We start from the raw sequence: 25074 nt of genomic DNA on the forward strand, positions 1-25074 counted from the left end.
TATGAATTTATTTCAAAGACAAATATCTTAACATGTTACTGATTGGGTTATTAGGTTGATATATTAGTTGTTTTACCATCTGCTGCCAAGAGATAGAGATTTTCACTAACACCAACACCCAGCATAAAGTTGGCAATGAGTAAAGTGTGGGCTTTGTAGGTTGACACCAACAACCTTGAATGACTACCCTGAGTAATTTTAAACTTAAGTCATTTCTGAATTAAGGTATTTGCTGTTATGTTACCAGTTATTTTAATAAAAACAAAGTTCTTTAATCAGTGCAGGCTCTAAGTTAAGAAATCAACACACATTTTCCAATTTTCTAATTTACATATTTCATTTATATTTATAGTACTATATTAGGCTATACTTTTGTTACTAAGCAACATGACAAAAGCCACTGCAGGAAAGCACCATTATGTTAACACATTGTATTTTCTATGTATTAAATGTTGTTATATAAATGACAGTTCCCAGCTAGCCCAAGTTATTAGGTTTTTATACTCTATGTGACAGAGGTAGACTAGCCATTGTCTCTAGGTGCATGGGCCCCTTGTATGAAGTGTATAGGTTATATATGACTTTCAGTACTGGTGGGATGGTATGGGTTCCAACTCATAATAAAATGGCATGGCCCCTCAAAGGGGTCCAGTCCACTTCTATTTGATTGTGGATATTTTGAACCTATTTTAGTATAAAAGTATAGCCTATTATTTTTTTCTTGCTGAGTAGCATGACACAGAAGCCATTGTTAGATGACATCTTTACCAAAATCTTTTGACTTTTCTATGTATTAGATGTTGTTATGTAACAAATCACTTCTTTACTACATGTTTTTTCTACCTTGCCTCATTGAGAGGATAAGTGCACACATGAATCAGTACTAATACCCAGGTACACTACTCATAGGGTCCACTTTGTATGGGTTAAAACTTCACTTTTCTTGGTTCTTTCCTTTTGGAGCTCTGGTGGTCACATACACACACACACCATTTTATGATTATAGATAAACAACGCTTAGCATAATACTGCTTGCAAAACACACACAGTAGATTTTTGAAGTTACCAGGTAATCTTGAAAGACTAGGCTGTTGCCTGCAGTAGTTTTTAAATATGTGTTCTTCATAACTTTAATTAGTTTTGTAATTTTGGATAAAACCAATTTTATAATTGTAAATTTTTAACCCATTTTCATGACAAATCACTCTGTAAGTTTATATGGTATGTATTTGAACTATCAGTTCTTTCTTAATGTTACTCTTTTTCAAATTAATAACTTGTATGATAGAAGATTAAAAATGTGCTATGCATTTAACATTAAAATGGTATAAGTTTTATCTGATATTTAGTGCAGTTAAAACTTGCCAAAGGTAAATTAATAAGAATTTTTGTACACATGTTTAAGATGTTCCTCCATGAAATGCATTGGAGGTGAAACTTTCTGTAATTATAGAAAGAACTACAGAGTTTACAATATGATAACTTCACCAATTTTGGATGTAAATTCATTATTTCTTTCTGAAATGTTATTTAAAATGTTTGTCATCACTAGAGAAATGAAAGTTTATGGAAGAAAGTATCCATAGTTTTGACAAGAATCTATAATAATTATTGGACAAACTTTTAAATAAATTACAATCATCAGATATCTTCTGTAAAAAAACCTCTTGTTAGTTACTTATAACAATCAATATAACATTCTTCTTCACAAACTGCTGCTATTTCATTTTTGGAAAGACAGGTTTGGGCTCAAACATCAGTCATACAGCCAACTGATAAACATTCCATTACTATCTAAAGAAACAAAGCAACATTTCACTTATGTTTTATTATACATAATAATGAGACAAAATAATTTATTTTCCTCTCTTAATATTCTGTCAGTAATCATATGTCTTATCAAAACAGAAAAGTTCTTCAAACAATTGTACATGAAGTAGGAAGTAAAGTGACATCAGTTGTTTAACATTCTTTAAGTGTGAGATTTATATTTTCTAGAAAAATATGTGATTCATAGAAAAAATTACAGGAGCAATTTCAAAGTGTTATGGAAAACTGAACTGTCACAGACCACTTTTCTACATTTTTGTTATTTCTTCATTCTCTAACTTTCATTTTCTGTCTGAATTTTTTTTTTAAGTATTGTATTACACACTAAACAATGTTTACAGTTTTGTAAATAATGCTACATTTGAGAGTATTGTATAAACTGTTAATAACTTAACAAACTCAACCTTTCCTGAATAAAATAATTTCAACAACCACTTATATAACACTGTGTGTGGAACATACAAGGAAGATGAATAAAGTATGGTAAAAACTAAACAGTGTTGGTAAGAGATAACATACTGGAAGAAGTTAAGAAGGAAAATATAATGTACTTTCAAAGTTATTTATATATGGAATAAATTAAAAGTCATTGTATCAGAAGCAAATGTGGCTGCAACCTACAACACTAAAACTATCATGTATTATTTATAACTATAATTTAAATAAAGAGAATACATTAACCAACACTCTATAACAGGTAAGATTAAAAATAAAGAGAACTAACTTATACGTAAGAATAACAACAGTTACTCAGAGTTCATCACCAACAAGATGGCTATCCAAATAGTTTACTATGTTTGGATGTTTGTTTTCTGTCAGTACTAAATGTTGGATGATGATAAGCTCTTTTCTGGGTTGCTGGGTTATATTAATCTCTTTAATTGTAACTTCCGACACAGTAGCAGTTGCTATGGCTGTATACACAGTTCGTGAACCCCTAAAACATTAAAAGAGAATACCATTAGAATCTGTTATGTGCTGGAACTTGAACATATTATCACATGCTACTGATAAAATTATTGTGCCTTTCAAAAGTAATGGATTAACATATTTCTAGTCCTATATTTTTGTAAGGTGATAAAACTGTATGCTTTCCATTAAATTTATTATACAGCAGTTAGAAAATTGTGCACAATTAATTATTTAATTATACAAATTCCACTCTAAAATACTGATAAAAAAGTAAATGGTACATTATCACAAGTAAGCACCATTCATTCAGGTTACACTCATAACGTTTTGTAAGTGTGTTTAGCTGTTACATTCAAGATGTCCTCACAATATGATGTTAGTTTTGAATCTTTAATACAACAGCTCCACTAAAACTGTATGCAGAAATTAATCCATTTTAGTAAATCTATGCTTTTAAGCCTTACAATATTAATAACACTATGGATTATTTTGATCTATAAACCTTGTAACAGTTAGTGTGATCACACATTAAAAGTTCCTTGAAATTTTCTGAGCTATGCAACTGTATTTGCTGGGACTGAAATAATTATTCTTGAATATAAACTTTTGTTGATGTAAGCTGTTGAATCAGCTAACTTGTAACAGTACATTTTTTCTTTCCTTGGTAGGCTAGAAGAGGTCTAGATGTTTTCAATATTTAGCATTTCTAAATTTTATGATTTGAATTGTATTTTCTATATGTCAGAATACCATTTTACAGACTGGTTAACCTGCATATTTATTTTGTATCTGCATATCGTATTCTATAATATTGTTATGATATATATAATTTTCTGTTCTGATGTATTTCTGATAAGTACTTATCTCAGTTTACATAGGCACGTCATGGTTAGATGGTTAAGGCACTCGACTTATAATCTGAAGGTTGTGGGTTCCAATCCTCTTCACACCAAACATGTTTGCTGTTTCAGACATGGGGCATAATAATTTGACAGTCAATCCCAATATTTGTTGATAAAGGAGTAGCCCAAGAGTTGGTGGTGGGTGGTGATGACTAGCTGCCTTCCTTCTCGTCTTACATTGCTAAGTATGGACAGCTACTAGAGATAGCTCTGGTGTAGTTTTGCACGAAATTCAAAAAACAAACAAAGAATCCTTTTACATCAATAGATATTATCATTCAGTGCTGCCATCTATATTAAAACTTGTTTTCAAGCATGTCACAAGCTTTGTGCCTCCTCTTGATTGCAAATTATTCATTAAAATTATCATGTGATAACCCTCCACCAGTGAGAGTGCTAGGTATTCTCATTATGCTTATGACTTCCTCTGTTCAATTCTATCAGATGTCACTTTGAATTCTGTTAGAATTTGGAATCATTAGGTTTTAATGAAGAGAAAAGGTGGGAAGTGTGAAATGAGGTAAGAACCTTCCAGAAATATATTTACAGTTTAGGAAAGTTACAACTTCCAATACAGTACATTACATCCTATTACATAAATAACTAGAATCTCACATTGAACAGGTGGAAGAACCAGTGTGAGAGGAGAAAGGAAGCATCCTTCAAAATAATCCAAAGGACACACCCAAAGACAACAGAGTCAAATTCAAAGAACTGATGTGTGAGACCATACCACCTCTGAACCAGGTATACTCTTCACCTGTACAAGAAAGATGTGGTACATACAGGAAAAGTAGAATATAATAAGGGCTATCAATCTTCACTAGAAGAAAAGTGAGGATGTGAAACACAGTGGAGAGTCTGAAGGAACAACAACACCTGAAACAGTGCAATTGATGACCACAAAAAACTATTTTTAAAAACAGATCATAATGATTTACTTAATAGAAGGCACAATAGGGATGAACAGCTATCAATTATTCCTTAACCCTGTGAGGAAAACCTTCAAGTATCTTTCAAACAGTATGCACAATATAGCCAAGGAACATTATAAGCAAGTCAATACGGCTGAACATAGTGGATTTCAAATGCTAAAAATATTATCTTAAGATGTTAAAATTTATGTTTTGATTGAGGATAATGGCTTCTTTTAAAATACTTTTTCTGTTGACTAGATCTCCCCATTAGTTTTGTCGAGGCTATATAAAATAAACTTAAACATTAGATTTATCAGAGATCCACAGTATGAAAAATGAACTTTGGAAGTACTGATATGATGAATTATTGTAGTTTACAAAAATAGAGGCATTTGTGTACACCACACCCTGCATACTGACAGACTCATTGATTTATTTAGATGGAAGATTAGTGTGAGAAAATATGATATTATAAAGAAGATGGAGTTTACCAAACACAAGTTCTAACTTCTTGATAATCTATAATTATTTCACATGTTTACCATTTTGCAAAATAAGTTTGAAAAGTGGAATGAAAATTAAAACAGACTCAAAAGGAAAATGTATAATTAAAATATGCACTACAAACTCGGAACACACCTAGATAAAAATGCTGCACTTTACAACAAGTTACAATCCTTTCAAAACAGAAACTAATCACATGATTTATGTTCACCCTGTAGCTGGCCAATCACAACTTAGATTGCAATAATCCAGAAGAACATATTATATTTGTGTCAGTCATAAAACAACATCACACTCAAGTTGGTATCTGGTGAACTATCCCACCAAGCAGTAGGTACCATCAGTGATGATTCATGCTATGTACTGTGACACCTAGGCATAAACTAGCACATGACCTAATAAATTCTAAACTAGAACCATAAAAATAACTCAGAATTTTACGTTTTGTATTTATCAAGCTGAGGTATCCCTACTTTATTTGGGTCATGAACTTAAAAAAAAATCTGGGGGTAGAGATATAGTAAATGACAAAATTTCTGATTTTCACACAATTCATTTAAAACATTCATTTATTACACTGTGTAATGATCAGGATGACTCTGTAGAAAGAAGTAGTGTCTAATGTAGTGTCAGTAGGGGTGCATTCTGTTACCTGCTACCAACACCCAGCTGTTAATGTCTTTCTACAGCGTTTTAAAAGATTAATTAACAGACAATCAATGGCCACAGAAGTGTCTTACAGACAGGTCGAAGTAGGAAATTGGTATAACTCAAACAACAGCTCTTCATATCAGCCTTATTGCAGCTGTTGGAATAGAAACTTTATCTCAGTTTATATATTACTGCAACAAAGGCAGTCATTTCTTGTTCATTTTATTCCTCCATAGAGAATCTATTACAGTCTCTGAGATATATATATTAAATGTTCGTGTGCTCTCCTCCACATTGTGTGTATGCGTAGCAGGGAAAATTTTATAAACATATTTTACTCTTTGGTTTAAGAACAAGAGACCATCTATAAATGTATTTAATGTTAACTTACATCAGTGTTAAATACCAGCAATAATGGGGTGGAGTAGTTGTGAACCCCTATTAATATGCCCCTTTTCCAAATTATCTTCACCTTTACTCTCATGAAGAAGGACAGTCATATATTGAAAGCACTTCTGTTTTAGACCTTGTGTGAAAACATTTCACACAGTTTGGTTAAGATTTGTCCAGTGGACCTGGATTAGTTAGATAATGAACAAAGAGACAAAGAGATTTTTGTGTCTTATATACTATATAGCAGTGAGGTATATAGTATCTGCATAGCATATTATTACCAACTTATTCTACTTTCAACAAATCAAGCCAGGATTTAGAAAGCTATATTCCTTCTTTTCTCAGATATAAATACAAGTTTCATTTCCAGAACACTGAGAACAGTTGTTATTCTATTTTCAAGTTGGGTGTCAATAGTACTTCATGTCCACTACCATGTTTGTTGATTTATGAAAAAAAAAGTAAAATTAAATATAATACAGCTTTATTATTGTTTGGTTACTCTGGTTGTTATCATCTATAATTTGATTTGACAATCTTTAAGTACCTTTCATGAAGATGGCCAGAAAAGCATGTGTGCTAAGCTATGAAAGTAAAACTTTCCTTACACGAGGTCCTGAGTAAGTGAAGTTTCACTTTACTGAATCAGGAAAGTAATTTTAAAAAATTCTTGTGAGATTTTAAACAGATGCTTAGAAATATCCACTTATCAAAACCAGTGTTTCCAGTTCAATACGTGCATCAAATGCATTGCCAAATATGTTTGCCTTTAAAAGTATTAAAGCTTATGAAGCAGTTAAATGTTTCTATTTACAATAAATGCATTTTAAAACATTTTATCAATTAGTTTTATTTGAAAATTCTAAACATAAACACCACTTTCTCCTTCTCAAACAGAATACGAACATGTAATTATTAGATTCATTTTGTTTGACAGTCAAACATGTTCATCACTAGCAGACATGTGAAGAGAGAAAAAGAGTATTGTTTCCCACTTACTCTGGATCCCTTAGATCCATGGTGTCCAACATGGTCACCACTTGCCACATGGCAAAACAGCTATTGACCTGTGGTGAACTGGTGCTTTACTTCTATCACCTATTTTTTAAGTGTAATTAATTCTATCAATAAATAATTAAAACATTACTATGTAGTTTTAACCCATCTATAAAAACACAGTTAATTTTTTTGCCATGTGGTGAAAATTTTAATACATTTTTGATAACTATGAAAAAAATATTGGACACTGGTGCATTGGACCTTAAAGCACACCCACTCCCAACACTTTGTTAAAGAACCACAATTATTCCAATGTTCTGATTTCATCCTAGTGAAAACTTACTTTTAAATAGTGCATATAATAATTTAATTTTTACAGTGAGTGTTTGCAATTTATTGAAGATAAATTCAACAATAAATGAACACCACTTATTTTAAAATATGTTTAAAACAAGTTACACAGGATAAAACTTCACACTACATGTATCACAACTGTATCTAAATACTAAATGGTTTTCTTCTTGACAAAAATCCACTTAGGCCAAATTCAATTGGTTTAAAATGCAGTTGACAAGCTAAATTATTTGCAATGGTTAATTTCACATTTTCTAACTTTTCTCTGACTGAAACTCTCTTTCCCTTAGCTTTACTTTTGGCTCACTTCCTACTCTGTGACCTCTTATATGGTTGTTGCCACCTTTATATCTTGTATTGAGGCATTCTTGAAATCTCTGTAGCCTTGACATCTATCACACAACTTCCAATAACAACCTGCTTTTAACTCTCTTATGGTAAAAAACAAAACAACAATCATGAAATATCAACTGACAAAATAAATTAATTAACACTATCCACAGTGTATAATATCTTATAGCCCTGAACTTATATTTTTTAGTTACTACATTATTTATCATTGACTAAAAACACTTAAATAAAGATTGGTGTAATGCAGTTTATGAAAAGGAGGAAAAGAGAAAGAGGACTGGTTTGTAAAATTCTTGAATTTGAAGAAAAAGAAAACCTAATTTTAGTGAAAATACTTAATCAAAAGCTTTGAATTTTTTGTGTACAAAAGACTTGTAATGTTTACAGAAAGCTAGTCAGATTTTGCAAAGATACACATATCATTTTAAAAGTTATAGTATGGAAAGTGATGGTTATGAACACAGTCACACAGATTGAGTCTGTAATGACAGGGTTCATTTGTTTTTCCATGTACTACTTTGTTTCATTCCTTCCCCATCTTACATGACATTTTGAAAGAGAAATGTAGTTCCTCTATCCAGTAAGCATTTACTGTAGTGTTTGTTGAACCTTACCCTTCCGAGAAACCTACAGTTGTGAACTATTATTCACAGCAGTGGATATACTAGACTCCTTAATGAAAACCTGTATGCATCTGTTCATTGTTACTTTGTGTTGTATCTTACCACTCCTACTTGAATGAAAGGGAAAAGTAAGAGAGTAAGATATATGGTGTAGACCCAAGACAGTTTAATGACAGTGGAACAGTGGAGAGGTTTTATACCTCCTAAAGAAAACAAGATAACATCACATACCACTTCAAGCTTTGGTGTTATGCTTATAATGCCAACAAACATCCCACCTGGGTCCTAGCAACATAACAACTGGTAACTCAATTTCTCTCTACATGTAAAATCTAAGTGATTTCCACCCAATCATCTAAAACATTTTGAACTGTATGTAATTATCACAATGTGACAAAAGTTTTAAATAAATGTAATATTTCATTTTAAAATTAAAACCATTACTAAATATATTCTAGTTCTTATCTTATAATAAGGCACGAAGCCTTCTAGAGTGAAATTTCAGTCATCACAAGAGATATGATAGTTTGATTCTAATAGGAGCTCAGTAACACAAACAGTGGGGGTGGATGGATGGACTAAAGTCCCTGCCTTTTCTTCTTATGTCAAAGTGCTCTTCTTGGTGATAAAACTTGTCCATAATTACACATCTTGCCTACTGCAAGATAGGAAATACAATTGTCAGCTTAAAAAAATAATTGATATATTTATATGTACACATTGAATGTTGATATACAAGAAATCACTGTTTAGTTTTACATTTAAAATGGTTTGTAAGACTGACTGAAAAGAATAAAACAGATTAACATGGATTCAACCCATATGTAGTAGAGGAAACCCACAGCCTTCTATAACTTTCCCTCACATAAAAGTGGTTTTGCATCAGATTGCCAATAAAAGTGACCCCTTTTTGTTTATGATCCCCTGCTCTTATAATGTTCTCTCTGGATGTTACTGTAAGAGCTACCACTATATGTTCAACTCACTTGAGAAATTTAATATTTGAAAAGAAAATTAATATAAGGACCAGACAAAAGAAAAAAAAAAAATGGAGAAGTGGACAAACCTGCGTTGTAGAGTGACTGTCACCTCTACTCCCATATTTCACTTCTACTATTTATTGGTACACTTTACTTCCTGACGGGACAGATTTTTTACTTCAGAGGTTTCTTCAGACCATCTTGATCAGGATCACTGATGGGACCAAAAGTGAACTGGAAAGTTGAATATGAGGGTCATTGGCACAGTAGAAAACTAAAAATCTTGTAGTGCTGTAAAGAAGAAAAATACAGTTTTGTTCACACTAAACTTCTTCTGAACACAAAATCTCAATTTAGTCCCATTTATTTCTAACATTTTACTTTATTCCTGGACAATCAAGATTCAAGTCACCTAAAATTTGCATAAATTTTCTTTCTAATTAAATACACAATTATAAGAAAGTTAAATGTTTAACAAGTTTTACTGCTATTCATTTAATGTTCCTGTAAAAAAAATACTTGGAAAAAAAAACAGAACAGTATTCAGTGTAAATCTTTTAAAGTTCTTAAAGGTGAATTTTACATAAAAAGTAAAACTTTAAAATCAAAAAGAACTACTATACTGATTAATTTTGCAGGTTCCATTTTTTATAAAACATATGTGCTAATAAATGAAACATAGAACTTAGTGCAGAAAGTAAACCTTTCAGCAGCGGCAATTCAAACGTTTTAGTTTTCACGCCTGCCGCTAGGATAAGAACTGTGACGTAATAGTTGCAAAATAAACTACCAACGCCAACGTGTTGAATGTAAAGAAACAACGCCAGTGCATTTGGAAAACTGCGCTCTGTCTTTTGACGTAATGTTCCAAACAAGTGCCTAGTACCGCCATATCAATTTGAGTTTACTCTGAACAGAACCTAGAATAGTCAAAATGGACACAGATTTGATAAGTTCTAGTGATGAAGACAGTTCCACGAGAGAGAGCAGCGGAGACTGTGAGTGATACTGAAGAAATAAGATTATAGATTAAAACAACATGCTTTATGAGTTTTACATTTAGTATGACAACCTATCAAAGTACTGTGTTAAGATTAATTTTATTATGATGAGTTATGGAAATATGTTATGGGTTTATATTTGATTGTTTACAAGTCTACAATGTTTTTAAATACAAAACATACACTTGATTACTTCAACATGTTGAAAACATAGTCTTATTTCAATTTATCTTGAAAAGCTAAATTTGAAAAATGGTATTCTTCAAACTTTTTCACATGTTAAAATGATACAAAACATCTACAGAGAAGAAAAGAAGCTTTTGCCCAATGATGAACCGTTTTACAAATATAAGCAACGCAGTAAACCATGTTATCATAAAACAAACATAAAGTAGCAAATATAAAGACAAAAAAATAGTCTCACAAAGTATGTAATCCGAAAAAAGCACCGATAGATTTTACATAAAACACCAGCACTGAAAGGTACAAAATGGTCGGCGCGCAACGAAGCGTGTTTGGCAACTATTACGTCATAGTTGTAAGACGTCACGGAAACAGACGAACGACCGAGAAGAACTGAGTTCGAGGACCCGCATATTTTGTTTCATTTTTTACTCAAAACTAAAGTGTTTAAAAATATGGCAAACACACAGGAATTATCCTAACCAAAGCACAGTTTCTAAGTCAATTATTAGAATTGCTGAAAATTCACCTTTAAATAGAAAAATCTGAAATAGGACATTTCTTCTTCACCCAGCAACATGCAAACTACTATAGAGAGAGACAGAACAAAAAATAAGGTAAAAAAAAGCAAAACGTGTAATATGAAATTATTAAAACAATATAAAAGTACACACAAAGAATGGGAAACTAAAACTTAGTCAAAGCTAACATTTAAAGAAAGAGAAAAAAAGGAGAGATACTAGTGCAGTGTTTTAAGTAAAAAACTCAGGAAACATTTCAAATAAAAAGACAGTAACATTCTTACAGTTTTGTGTGAAAATATCAAAGTCCTACAATCTTAGTAAACAGCGATTGATTTAATAACGTTCCTTACAACACTCTTCCTTTACATCTGTAGTGTTGTTGTAATCTGTTTTGTTTTTGGTACTCGAGTTCAAACTTACTCCTCCACAATAACCAAGAGTTAAAATACTCACATGAAACAACAGAGTTCTAAACTTTAATATAGGTAATACCCGTTCCATTTTCAACAAAACCAAAAGCGGTTCATTCACCATTGATCAAGCCTACTCAATCTATATAAGAATATATGGCAAACCCGTTAAGTAGAAATATAGAATTGTGGTGAAATTCATTATTAAACAGAAGTAAAACTAACTTAGACCTAATATTAATAGATTACGCATGTGCTAAAATGATAATAATTCATTATGCCTTAAATAAGGTGATTTGTTAAGGTCACTTCTAGTTTAAAAATATGTCAAGTGTTAAGACAATATTACTATAACTATACATTTAACTGTCTCATATAGTGTAGTTATTATTATAACATAGTTGTAAATATCTGCTGAGGTTATATACACAATTATTTTGTACAGAGTTAAATGACAATGAATAGATAACCATAATATAGTTGATTTAAAACTGTGACTACATACATGTCTGTCAATGAATGTTATGTTTAAAGTTATATATGTGAACTGAACTAGGTAATCACATGCAAAATACTGTCTGCAGTAGTTACGTAGCCATGACAAGAAGTTATAAAAAACGTATACGTGGTTGTCATTAGTACTTATACTACATTACCTAAGTTAGAAGTGCTATTACAAAGAAATAGAACGATTTTAGGATGTTTTCCATTATTCAAAATCTGAGATTATTACTCTTTGACGCAAATTCATTCTAGCTCAACTTTGGCAACATAATCCCGCCTTATATCAAACTTAACTTGTAAAAAATCCAATTGAACCACTCTCCAAACGTGTAGAAGTTCCACAATGCTGGCAAGGCTTTCCTAGGCATCATACAGACACCTCTTTTACCCCAAACAATATATGTATTTCAAAGTATTAATTTTATTTGAATGTTTTTGCTTGTTAAACTTAATACTGATTCAGAGGAGGTTTGATACGTTTAAATTAAAATCCGTTATTATATCAAATGAATGTCCAAATTTAGCATAATAAATTATAAATGTATTTCACAAATCATACGAAATAATATGCTAAAAGTTAAATCTAAAAAACACCCAGATTTGCATAAAAATAATTAAATGTTATATGAATAAACTAGAAATAGTTGATGGTGAAACATAGAATTGCATCACTAATGAGACGAACAGTGGAGGATAATTGGAAGTTTTCATTTGTTAGAATATGTACAACGTCTCGACCACTAGAGCGATCATTTCAAGTACTACACAGAACAATTAAACCCGAACAGTTTTCAAAACCACTAGTATGAGGAAGGAGGGATCTGTGAGTATAGGTAAAATTGAAGGTGATAATTTAGAATTCCATGCTTATTATTGATGTAAGAGATGAGAGTGAGAGATAGGGTGTAAAGTAAAAATTAATGTAAAGAAATGAAAGTGGATGTGGATTTTCTTTAATTTTAGGTGTGGGAATGTTTTGATAAATAAGGTTGTTATTTTTTCTTTCTTTATTTATTTATAAGTCTTCATATTTGATATTGATACAGTGTGTTCATTGGTGATTGTATTGTATTTGGTAATTTACATGTCGGGGTGGTTTTTTCTTATTCGTGTTTCACATCCACTTTAACCTACATAGAAATAGGAACAGTTGTTAAATTCTATTTTATGTATGGTTTCTGGTTGTAGCAAATCATCGTGTAGTTTGTTTTAACATTTGAATGATTGAGATAACTTTTTTTGATTTATTTATGTTATTTATGTATCATTATTTGCCTACATTTCAAAAATAAAAATGATGTTTTTTCATAATTTCAATTTCTCAAAAAATTTTAATTTTTGTGTTCGACTGAAAAATGTTTGGCAATTTTTTTTTAGTATCTAGAACCATTTCCTTCTAATGAGACGCATGCAACAAAGTGTCGAATTTTTTTGCATGTGTAATTTCTCATCTTGGAAAAATACTGACTGTATAAAGATAATATGGGTGAGATAGACACATAGAATTCGTCCGGTGAGACTGTCTGTATCTCCTTGTCACATCTCCAACTTGTCATTGTGAGACCTACACCAACAAATCGTTATACACGTAGTCGCGATAGCCGAACCTATATTTACACCATATGTATAATGTCTTAACTAGGTTTTAAGGAGAAATTTTCTTTTACAAGTTTAACATCTCGACTATTCTCACTGTTACCCTCGCTTTGCAGATTTTATATTTCTGTCATTTTCCTTCTATTTAGCTTGTCATTTCTTTACTAAATTGAACCACTAGTATTGTTACACATACAACCAATTAAAACTGTGAAACACTGCAATAAAATGGAACCACAATAATATTGAATATTTGCTTATCGTAACTAAGGGATCGAGATATTACAATTAAAACCGAACTGTGCGAAGAAAAACAAAATTTTATTGAAGAAAGTTTCCCATTCCGTGGATACTTCATGCTGTACAACTTGTAGGTATAAAGTTTTGTATAAATATTTTAATTGTATATTCAACATACGGACATTCTATAAATCTGAATTAAATTCTTGAAAAGAGAAAAAAGTTAGACAATTAGTAAGTAAAATTCACGTTACTCTAAAACCTGTGAGAGGCTTAACAATTCGTGTTTGCAAACACTGAGCTGTTTTAGATAACGTCGTTGCTTGAAAATTTAGAAAGAGAACATTTTCTTGGAAAAATATTACTGTTTACGTAGTAAGTACTGCAGAAGAAGGTGTGTTCGAATTGTGTCGATACAAAGAGTAATATTTTATCTATTAAATGTGTTATCGTTTATTGAAAAAGTTTTTTTTTTATTCCATTTATTAAAAGTATGTTTATAAATTACATCAATTAAGATATAATCAAATCATGTTTATTCTGGTGAAAGTCGTGCTCTTGTGATACGAAGATACTTAATATTGTGTTCTATGATAAACAAAGGCTTATTGTCTCGAATCGTAGTTATTTTTATAATTGTCTGAATTTAGAATACCAAAGTGGAGATATTTTATAGATTTTGTTTTTTGGTGCTATTTAACAGATAGTATTGTGTGTGTATATTATTTCTGCGTGTCCTTTATGTAGAAGTAAGATTATAAAATAAGGTGTAATTAATTCTTGATATTGATTTACCAAAAATATATATCTTCAACATTATATAATGCTGCAATTGATAATACATAGTCTCTTCTATGTTATATTATTAATTAACTTTACTTTTAGTTTTAATGTAAAGTTTTAGAGGAGACCTTTACAATTTTGATTTCTCTCTTCCAGTGCTCATCGCCAATTACGTTTTACTGCAGAAGTGTATGCTGTAAATTATTCTTGTTTTGAAATATGCGGAGAGTGCAATGTAAAATCTGACGTTTCTTAGAAACTGGATACAAAATTTTGTGTTGAAACATTTACGGAATAAACTCGGAAAGTGTAAAACGCATAAAAAACGAAGAGGGCGTAGCTCAAGTGATAGATTGCTCGCTTTGCATGTGAGAGGTACTGGGATCGATACCCAGCGCGCCTCAAACGTGATTTTGCTACTAATATATATATATAAAAAAAACACGCATGAAGAGAGAGGTGAGGAAATTTTCAATGATGCCTCCCATCGAAATGATACAGAACATGACTGACAAAAGGATGGCAAAATTATGACTTTACAAAATAAGAATGATTTTACTTTAGGTTAAAATAAATAATACGTTAGAGAATACACCGAGTTGAAGAAATACTTTGAAAAATAAATGAAAGGTAGTTTTGGGTTTAAATATGTAAGCAGAAATGAACATGATGTCATTGAAAGGCAGGAGAATATAACATCATGAATAAAAATTTATCAGGTATGAAATAATTACATTACTAAGCCATGGTTTTGTATTTGGAATGCAGATTGTATTTATTTTTGCAGGCTATGTGAGTACATAGTCATAGAGAACTTATAACAAAACGGAAGTTTTGGTGAGAGGAGTAGAGTTTGTAATTGTTTCTTCCCAACATCACGAAGATAAGTAAAATCCTTGTTTCTCATACAATCATAAACGGTTTCACAGACTTGTCAATACTTTTAATAAAGTTTTTAAAAGCATAGTTTGCGTTTTACCTACGTACTAACTATATAACTGCATCTGATGTCAACAATCACATTTCATGGGCAAATCATTTACGGGAACTTCATATACAAACGATCTTTGTTCTCTGAAATAATTACGAGAAGAAGGTTAAATTCTTACTTTATGATCGAGACGTCATTATGAAAAGATATGAGAAATTTCTAAGTTATTTATTACTTTACAGCTTTATAACTTAGCAGTTTCTCAGAAAATTAAACTTCGATATTATTTCTTTGTAAACCATTGCTTCCACCAGTAATGACGAAAATGTTCATGCTTAATATGCACACAAAATAACTATTAGTAGAAGTAATATATCAATGTTTCAATTGTGTCTGTAACCCTGTTCGTGTTTAATGTAGTTTTCTCTTCTTTTCGAACGTTTATTATGCTGTCACTGTTTCTTCTTTATTCTTTCCGGTTTTCTCTTACTTTAGTTGTGTGATTGAACCCGAGTTAAAACAAATCGTTTTGTGTCATAACAGAATCCACGAGAAACGTATGTAACAATGGAGTAGCGATAAAGAAACTTACAAAAATTATGTAAGGGGTGAAGGAAAGAATAATGAGCACTTTTCTCCTAGCGTGCGATAAATAATGGATTGAAAGCTCGTGCATGCACTGTAACAGTTTCTCATTATTTTTAAACAAATACGCTAATATTAGATGCACGTGTAAGCGAAAATTACAAATTAAAAGTCAATAAATCCTCTTCTTCATTTGAATATATCATTACTCCTTTTTGACGTGGATGTATGAGGTTTCATGACGTTTCTTAACTAGGTTTCCTGGGAGAGCTGCTTCCAAATGTAAAAAATATTATGCATGTTTGTTAGGATTTTACCTAGAATGTCGTGTATGTAATTAACGTTTTTAATGTAAAGTTTTAGAGGAGACCTTTCACAATTTGGATTTCACTCTTGCAGTGCTTATCGCCAATTACGTTTTACAGGAGAGAAGTGTGTGCTGTAAATTATTCTTGTTTTGAAATATGCGGAGAGTGCAATGTAAAAATCTGACGTTTCTTAGAAACTGGATACAAAATTTTGTGTTGAAACATTGACGGAATAAACTCGGAAAGTGTAACATGCATAAAAACGAAGGGGGCGTAGCTCAAGTGGTAGAGTGCTCGCTTTGCATGCGAGAGGTACTGGGATCGATACCCAGCGCCTCCAAACGTGATTTTGCTACTAATATAAAAAAAAAAACACGCATGAAGAGAGGTGAGGAAATTTTCAATGATGCCTCCCATCTAAATAATACAGAACGTGACTGACAAAAGGATGGCAAAATTATGACTTTACAAAATAAGAATGATTTTACTTTAGGTTAAAATAAATAATACTTCAGAGAGAATACACCGAGTTGAAGAAATACTTTGAAAGTTATCTCTTGGGATTCAAAATGAAAGGCCGTTTTTCTGCTCTTTCCCTTTCAATGATGTCATCGAAATGTATGACATTTTTATAAACATGAACGAAAACATTTAACAATACGAATTTATTTACAATTTATCTTTTACACCTGAAACTATGTTTCCAGTGGTACTAACTGCCAGGTATACTCTGTTGATAACACAGTGTAAGTGGTGAAACAGCTTCAATAACATAATATATCTCTATGAGAAAGATGTGTAATGTTATTTTGTAGTAACTGTGAAAGAACAAGTGTGAGTACTAGAGTCATAGAGAAATAAGTCCTCACCGAAAACATAGAGAATCCAACATTTATATACTTCTTACATCATATTTATGCTTAACTCATAAATCACCCTTCTTGAAATGAAGATATTTATCTTTTTCCAAATACATCACAGTGGAAACTTCGATAAGAAAACGGCTCACAATCGTTGTAGACTTTGAAGATGAGAAAAGTAGAGTTTGTGGAACGTGGAAATTTCTTCCCAACATCACGAAGTATAAGTAAAATGCTTGTTTCTCAAACAATCATAAACGGTTTCACTGTGTTTAGACTTGTCAATACTTTTAATAAAGTTTTCTTAAAAGCATAGTTTGCGTTTTACCTACGTACTAATTATATAACTGCATTTATGTCAACAATCACATTTCATGGGCAAATCATTTACGGGGAACTTTAGATACAAACGATCTTAGTTCTCTGAAATAATTACGAAAGAAGAAGGTTAAATTCTTTACTTTATGATCGAGACGTCATTATGAAAAGATATTTGAGAATTTCTAAGTTATTTATTACTTTTACTGCTTTATAACTTAGCAGTTTCAGAGAAAATTAAATAAATTACGGAACGTTTCACAAATTTACCAAAAAAATTTTTCTTCTCTTTGACTTTGAAATTTGCAAATACCTATTCTAATTAAGTACGGTTTGAAATATTAAAATTTGTTCTAATTTGCCCCTAAATTCGAATTTTTTCATTCTTCTAAAGAGATATACGAGCATTTGATTGTAAATGGAGAACTGACGCCCATAACTTTGAGGCATAATGATCATCGCAGATGTTTACTAGAAATTCTCACTATTACGTAGGCAACAGATAATGTTCCAAAAAAAAATCCCATTTCAGATAGCTATCGTTCATCTGTCTTTAATGTACGTAAAAAGAGCGTTTTATAAAATTCTTCGTGATCTTGGATTGTCCAATGAATACCTACAGACAAGTCTCAATAAACAGAACTGTTTCGATCGACCCTTCAAAGTACTAGTAAGATCTTAGCTTTGCTTGCGATACAGAAATATGAGCGTATAAAACCCATTCTCACTTCGTTTCCCTGAAGCTGACGTTGCTATTACAATATTAAGGAGTAAGAGCTACGAAAATAATTTTACTCATCTCACTCAAAAAGAAATTAAATTTAAATAGTACTGGTACACGTGAAACTTTACAATAACAAAACTCTATTTTTACACAAAATTTCCTTGGAATTGGTTCATACCTTTTCTTTGTAAACCATTGCTTCCACCAGTAATGACGAAAATGTTCATGCTTAATATGCACACAAAATAACTATTAGTAGAAGTAATATATCAATGTTTCAATTGTGTCTGTAACCCTGTTCGTGTTTAATGTAGTTTTCTCTTCTTTTCGAACGTTTATTATGCTGTCACTGTTTCTTCTTGATGGCCAGTACGCATCTTCTAAGTATGACCGACCGCCTGTTTGTAATGATATTTATTTCTGAAGTAGCTGGAGACTAGAAATATTTATTCTTTCCGGTTTTCTCTTACTTTAGTTGTGTGATTGAACCCGAGTTAAAACAAATCGTTTTGTGTCATAACAGAATCCACGAGAAACGTATGTAACAATGGAGTAGCGATAAAGAAACTTACAAAAATTATGTAAGGGGTGAAGGAAAGAATAATGAGCACTTTTCTCCTAGCGTGCGATAAATAATGGATTGAAAGCTCGTGCATGCACTGTAACAGTTTCTCATTATTTTTAAACAAATACGCTAATATTAGATGCACGTGTAAGCGAAAATTACAAATTAAAAGTCAATAAATCCTCTTCTTCATTTGAATATATCATTACTCCTTTTTGACGTGGATGTATGAGGTTTCATGACGTTTCTTAACTAGGTTTCCTGGGAGAGCTGCTTCCAAATGTAAAAAATATTATGGCATGTTTGTTAGGATTTTACCTAGAATGTCGTGTATGTAATTAACGTTTTTAATGTAAAGTTTTAGAGGAGACCTTTCACAATTTGGATTTCACTCTTGCAGTGCTTATCGCCAATTACGTTTTACAGGAGAGAAGTGTGTGCTGTAAATTATTCTTGTTTTGAAATATGCGTAGAGTGCAATGTAAAAATCTGACGTTTCTTAGAAACTGGATACAAAATTTTGTGTTGAAACATTGACGGAATAAACTCGGAAAGTGTAACATGCATAAAAACGAAGGGGGCGTAGCTCAAGTGGTAGAGTGCTCGCTTTGCATGCGAGAGGTACTGGGATCGATACCCAGCGCCTCCAAACGTGATTTTGCTACTAATATATAAAAAAAAAAACACGCATGAAGAGAGGTGAGGAAATTTTCAATGATGCCTCCCATCTAAATAATACAGAACGTGACTGACAAAAGGATGGCAAAATTATGACTTTACAAAATAAGAATGATTTTACTTTAGGTTAAAATAAATAATACTTCAGAGAGAATACACCGAGTTGAAGAAATACTTTGAAAGTTATCTCTTGGGATTCAAAATGAAAGGCCGTTTTTCTGCTCTTTCCCTTTCAATGATGTCATCGAAATGTATGACATTTTTTATAAACATGAACGAAAACATTTAACAATACGAATTTATTTACAATTTATCTTTTACACCTGAAACTATGTTTCCAGTGGTACTAACTGCCAGGTATACTCTGTTGATAACACAGTGTAAGTGGTGAAACAGCTTCAATAACATAATATATCTCTATGAGAAAGATGTGTAACGTTATTTTGTAGTAACTGTGAAAGAACAAGTGTGAGTACTAGAGTCATAGAGAAATAAGTCCTCACCGAAAACATAGAGAATCCAACATTTATATACTTCTTACATCATATTTATGCTTAACTCATAAATCACCCTTCTTGAAATGAAGATATTTATCTTTTTCCAAATACATCACAGTGGAAACTTCGATAAGAAAACGGCTCACAATCGTTGTAGACTTTGAAGATGAGAAAAGTAGAGTTTGTGGAACGTGGAAATTTCTTCCCAACATCACGAAGTATAAGTAAAATGCTTGTTTCTCAAACAATCATAAACGGTTTCACTGTGTTTAGACTTGTCAATACTTTTAATAAAGTTTTCTTAAAAGCATAGTTTGCGTTTTACCTACGTACTAATTATATAACTGCATTTATGTCAACAATCACATTTCATGGGCAAATCATTTACGGGGAACTTTAGATACAAACGATCTTAGTTCTCTGAAATAATTACGAAAGAAGAAGGTTAAATTCTTTACTTTATGATCGAGACGTCATTATGAAAAGATATTTGAGAATTTCTAAGTTATTTATTACTTTTACTGCTTTATAACTTAGCAGTTTCAGAGAAAATTAAATAAATTACGGAACGTTTCACAAATTTACCAAAAAAATTTTTCTTCTCTTTGACTTTGAAATTTGCAAATACCTATTCTAATTAAGTACGGTTTGAAATATTAAAATTTGTTCTAATTTGCCCCTAAATTCGAATTTTTCATTCTTCTAAAGAGATATACGAGCATTTGATTGTAAATGGAGAACTGACGCCCATAACTTTGAGGCATAATGATCATCGCAGATGTTTACTAGAAATTCTCACTATTACGTAGGCAACAGATAATGTTCCAAAAAAAAATCCCATTTCAGATAGCTATCGTTCATCTGTCTTTAATGTACGTAAAAAGAGCGTTTTATAAAATTCTTCGTGATCTTGGATTGTCCAATGAATACCTACAGACAAGTCTCAATAAACAGAACTGTTTCGATCGACCCTTCAAAGTACTAGTAAGATCTTAGCTTTGCTTGCGATACAGAAATATGAGCGTATAAAACCCATTCTCACTTCGTTTCCCTGAAGCTGACGTTGCTATTACAATATTAAGGAGTAAGAGCTACGAAAATAATTTTACTCATCTCACTCAAAAAGAAATTAAATTTAAATAGTACTGGTACACGTGAAACTTTACAATAACAAAACTCTATTTTTACACAAAATTTCCTTGGAATTGGTTCATACCTTTTCTTTGTAAACCATTGCTTCCACCAGTAATGACGAAAATGTTCATGCTTAATATGCACACAAAATAACTATTAGTAGAAGTAATATATCAATGTTTCAATTGTGTCTGTAACCCTGTTCGTGTTTAATGTAGTTTTCTCTTCTTTTCGAACGTTTATTATGCTGTCACTGTTTCTTCTTGATGGCCAGTACGCATCTTCTAAGTATGACCGACCGCCTGTTTGTAATGATATTTATTTCTGAAGTAGCTGGAGACTAGAAATATTTATTCTTTCCGGTTTTCTCTTACTTTAGTTGTGTGATTGAACCCGAGTTAAAACAAATCGTTTTGTGTCATAACAGAATCCACGAGAAACGTATGTAACAATGGAGTAGCGATAAAGAAACTTACAAAAATTATGTAAGGGGTGAAGGAAAGAATAATGAGCACTTTTCTCCTAGCGTGCGATAAATAATGGATTGAAAGCTCGTGCATGCACTGTAACAGTTTCTCATTATTTTTAAACAAATACGCTAATATTAGATGCACGTGTAAGCGAAAATTACAAATTAAAGTCAATAAATCCTCTTCTTCATTTGAATATATCATTACTCCTTTTTGACGTGGATGTATGAGGTTTCATGACGTTTCTTAACTAGGTTTCCTGGGAGAGCTGCTTCCAAATGTAAAAAATATTATGGCATGTTTGTTAGGATTTTACCTAGAATGTCGTGTATGTAATTAACGTTTTTAATGTAAAGTTTTAGAGGAGACCTTTCACAATTTGGATTTCACTCTTGCAGTGCTTATCGCCAATTACGTTTTACAGGAGAGAAGTGTGTGCTGTAAATTATTCTTGTTTTGAAATATGCGGAGAGTGCAATGTAAAATCTGACGTTTCTTAGAAACTGGATACAAAATTTTGTGTTGAAACATTGACGGAATAAACTCGGAAAGTGTAACATGCATAAAAACGAAGGGGGCGTAGCTCAAGTGGTAGAGTGCTCGCTTTGCATGCGAGAGGTACTGGGATCGATACCCAGCGCCTCCAAACGTGATTTTGCTACTAATATAAAAAAAAAAACACGCATGAAGAGAGGTGAGGAAATTTTCAATGATGCCTCCCATCTAAATAATACAGAACGTGACTGACAAAAGGATGGCAAAATTATGACTTTACAAAATAAGAATGATTTTACTTTAGGTTAAAATAAATAATACTTCAGAGAGAATACACCGAGTTGAAGAAATACTTTGAAAGTTATCTCTTGGGATTCAAAATGAAAGGCCGTTTTTCTGCTCTTTCCCTTTCAATGATGTCATCGAAATGTATGACATTTTTTATAAACATGAACGAAAACATTTAACAATACGAATTTATTTACAATTTATCTTTTACACCTGAAACTATGTTTCCAGTGGTACTAACTGCCAGGTATACTCTGTTGATAACACAGTGTAAGTGGTGAAACAGCTTCAATAACATAATATATCTCTATGAGAAAGATGTGTAACGTTATTTTGTAGTAACTGTGAAAGAACAAGTGTGAGTACTAGAGTCATAGAGAAATAAGTCCTCACCGAAAACATAGAGAATCCAACATTTATATACTTCTTACATCATATTTATGCTTAACTCATAAATCACCCTTCTTGAAATGAAGATATTTATCTTTTTTCCAAATACATCACAGTGGAAACTTCGATAAGAAAACGGCTCACAATCGTTGTAGACTTTGAAGATGAGAAAAGTAGAGTTTGTGGAACGTGGAAATTTCTTCCCAACATCACGAAGTATAAGTAAAATGCTTGTTTCTCAAACAATCATAAACGGTTTCACTGTGTTTAGACTTGTCAATACTTTTAATAAAGTTTTCTTAAAAGCATAGTTTGCGTTTTACCTACGTACTAATTATATAACTGCATTTATGTCAACAATCACATTTCATGGGCAAATCATTTACGGGGAACTTTAGATACAAACGATCTTAGTTCTCTGAAATAATTACGAAAGAAGAAGGTTAAATTCTTTACTTTATGATCGAGACGTCATTATGAAAAGATATTTGAGAATTTCTAAGTTATTTATTACTTTTACTGCTTTATAACTTAGCAGTTTCAGAGAAAATTAAATAAATTACGGAACGTTTCACAAATTTACCAAAAAATTTTTCTTCTCTTTGACTTTGAAATTTGCAAATACCTATTCTAATTAAGTACGGTTTGAAATATTAAAATTTGTTCTAATTTGCCCCTAAATTCGAATTTTTCATTCTTCTAAAGAGATATACGAGCATTTGATTGTAAATGGAGAACTGACGCCCATAACTTTGAGGCATAATGATCATCGCAGATGTTTACTAGAAATTCTCACTATTACGTAGGCAACAGATAATGTTCCAAAAAAAATCCCATTTCAGATAGCTATCGTTCATCTGTCTTTAATGTACGTAAAAAGAGCGTTTTATAAAATTCTTCGTGATCTTGGATTGTCCAATGAATACCTACAGACAAGTCTCAATAAACAGAACTGTTTCGATCGACCCTTCAAAGTACTAGTAAGATCTTAGCTTTGCTTGCGATACAGAAATATGAGCGTATAAAACCCATTCTCACTTCGTTTCCCTGAAGCTGACGTTGCTATTACAATATTAAGGAGTAAGAGCTACGAAAATAATTTTACTCATCTCACTCAAAAGAAATTAAATTTAAATAGTACTGGTACACGTGAAACTTTACAATAACAAAACTCTATTTTTACACAAAATTTCCTTGGAATTGGTTCATACCTTTTCTTTGTAAACCATTGCTTCCACCAGTAATGACGAAAATGTTCATGCTTAATATGCACACAAAATAACTATTAGTAGAAGTAATATATCAATGTTTCAATTGTGTCTGTAACCCTGTTCGTGTTTAATGTAGTTTTCTCTTCTTTTCGAACGTTTATTATGCTGTCACTGTTTCTTCTTGATGGCCAGTACGCATCTTCTAAGTATGACCGACCGCCTGTTTGTAATGATATTTATTTCTGAAGTAGCTGGAGACTAGAAATATTTATTCTTTCCGGTTTTCTCTTACTTTAGTTGTGTGATTGAACCCGAGTTAAAACAAATCGTTTTGTGTCATAACAGAATCCACGAGAAACGTATGTAACAATGGAGTAGCGCATAAAGAAACTTACAAAAATTATGTAAGGGGTGAAGGAAGAATAATGAGCACTTTTCTCCTAGCGTGCGATAAATAATGGATTGAAAGCTCGTGCATGCACTGTAACAGTTTCTCATTATTTTTAAACAAATACGCTAATATTAGATGCACGTGTAAGCGAAAATTACAAATTAAAGTCAATAAATCCTCTTCTTCATTTGAATATATCATTACTCCTTTTTTGACGTGGATGTATGAGGTTTCATGACGTTTCTTAACTAGGTTTCCTGGGAGAGCTGCTTCCAAATGTAAAAAATATTATGGCATGTTTGTTAGGATTTTACCTAGAATGTCGTGTATGTAATTAACGTTTTTAATGTAAAGTTTTAGAGGAGACCTTTCACAATTTGGATTTCACTCTTGCAGTGCTTATCGCCAATTACGTTTTACAGGAGAGAAGTGTGTGCTGTAAATTATTCTTGTTTTGAAATATGCGTAGAGTGCAATGTAAAAATCTGACGTTTCTTAGAAACTGGATACAAAATTTTGTGTTGAAACATTGACGGAATAAATTCGGAAAGTGTAACATGCATAAAAACGAA

General features: G+C 31.8%; 3 non-coding genes across 3 annotated transcripts; all 3 read left to right on the forward strand.

Moving 5' to 3' along the window:
- Positions 1 to 16748: 16748 nt before the first annotated feature.
- On the forward strand, positions 16749 to 16821 carry TRNAA-UGC (transfer RNA alanine (anticodon UGC)). The gene has a single exon. It is a non-coding gene; the product is annotated as a tRNA-Ala (tRNA).
- A 2703-nt stretch (positions 16822 to 19524) lies between these two features.
- On the forward strand, positions 19525 to 19597 carry TRNAA-UGC (transfer RNA alanine (anticodon UGC)). Its single transcript has one exon. It is a non-coding gene; the product is annotated as a tRNA-Ala (tRNA).
- A 2703-nt stretch (positions 19598 to 22300) lies between these two features.
- On the forward strand, positions 22301 to 22373 carry TRNAA-UGC (transfer RNA alanine (anticodon UGC)). The gene has a single exon. It is a non-coding gene; the product is annotated as a tRNA-Ala (tRNA).
- The last annotated feature ends 2701 nt before the right edge of the window (positions 22374 to 25074 follow it).

This window comes from Tachypleus tridentatus, chromosome 6 (assembly GCF_004210375.1).
Source record: "Tachypleus tridentatus isolate NWPU-2018 chromosome 6, ASM421037v1, whole genome shotgun sequence".
Lineage (NCBI taxonomy): Eukaryota > Metazoa > Arthropoda > Merostomata > Xiphosura > Limulidae > Tachypleus > Tachypleus tridentatus.